General features: G+C 44.0%; 1 protein-coding gene across 2 annotated transcripts in view; it reads right to left on the bottom strand.

Moving 5' to 3' along the window:
• The window catches only part of tiparp (TCDD-inducible poly(ADP-ribose) polymerase), a 27,542-nt gene extending 27,519 nt beyond the window's left edge, over positions 1-23 (bottom strand). The window contains exon 1 of one of the 2 annotated variants that reach the window (XM_054793576.1): positions 1-23. This exon is cut by the window's left edge and continues 265 nt beyond it. The gene's annotated coding sequence lies outside the window, so the exon portion shown is untranslated. The other variant, XM_054793573.1, reaches the window with a different exon arrangement.
• Between the last annotated feature and the right edge of the window lie 604 nt (positions 24-627).

Here is a 627-nt window from a genome sequence, read left to right as displayed (position 1 = left end):
TCCAGTCCTCCCAGGCTCCGCCTCTTAACCTGCTGGAGGGCGGGACTCAAGAGCCAGTCCTGCAGAGCTCCACCACCGAGCAGTCTAAGAGGCGTCTAGTGGTGGTCGGAAGAAGGTGCATGTAGGTGAGTTCGCCTTCGAGTGGCGGGGGTGAGGAGGGTCTTTGTTTCAAGTCCTGCAGGAAAATGAATAATAAAAAACTCCAGCAAGATAGGACAATGAACACGTCACATATGCCGTCCAACCGACTTGATGCATATACACAACTGTGAGCATTTTTTGGTCCATTGACAAAAATACAAGTGACTCTAAGTGACCACCACGTTATTTTTTGTTGGTTTTTTTGGTCCGGGTCAAAATGGACCAAAACACCGGATTATACCTTTTTTGTAGTATAAGGGGAGGAAAGTTGGGACAGTTTCAAGGGCTCCTGTAAGTAAAATTATTTTGCTATCTGGTTGTGATTTTTTTAAAATATAGTCAGTACACAATTCAAACAATCTCTTGGATTTGGTAGTAAAAGTTAAATATCTACATTGACCAAAAGCAAACTTCCATATCGACTGATGACCACCCCCCATAGCTAGATGAAATGGTTTGGTCCACTACTACCTTCACGTGCTTCGT

This window comes from Dunckerocampus dactyliophorus, chromosome 12, assembly GCF_027744805.1.
Source record: "Dunckerocampus dactyliophorus isolate RoL2022-P2 chromosome 12, RoL_Ddac_1.1, whole genome shotgun sequence".
Classification (NCBI taxonomy): Eukaryota; Metazoa; Chordata; class Actinopteri; order Syngnathiformes; family Syngnathidae; genus Dunckerocampus; species Dunckerocampus dactyliophorus.
This window is presented reverse-complemented; position numbering and strand designations above follow the sequence as displayed.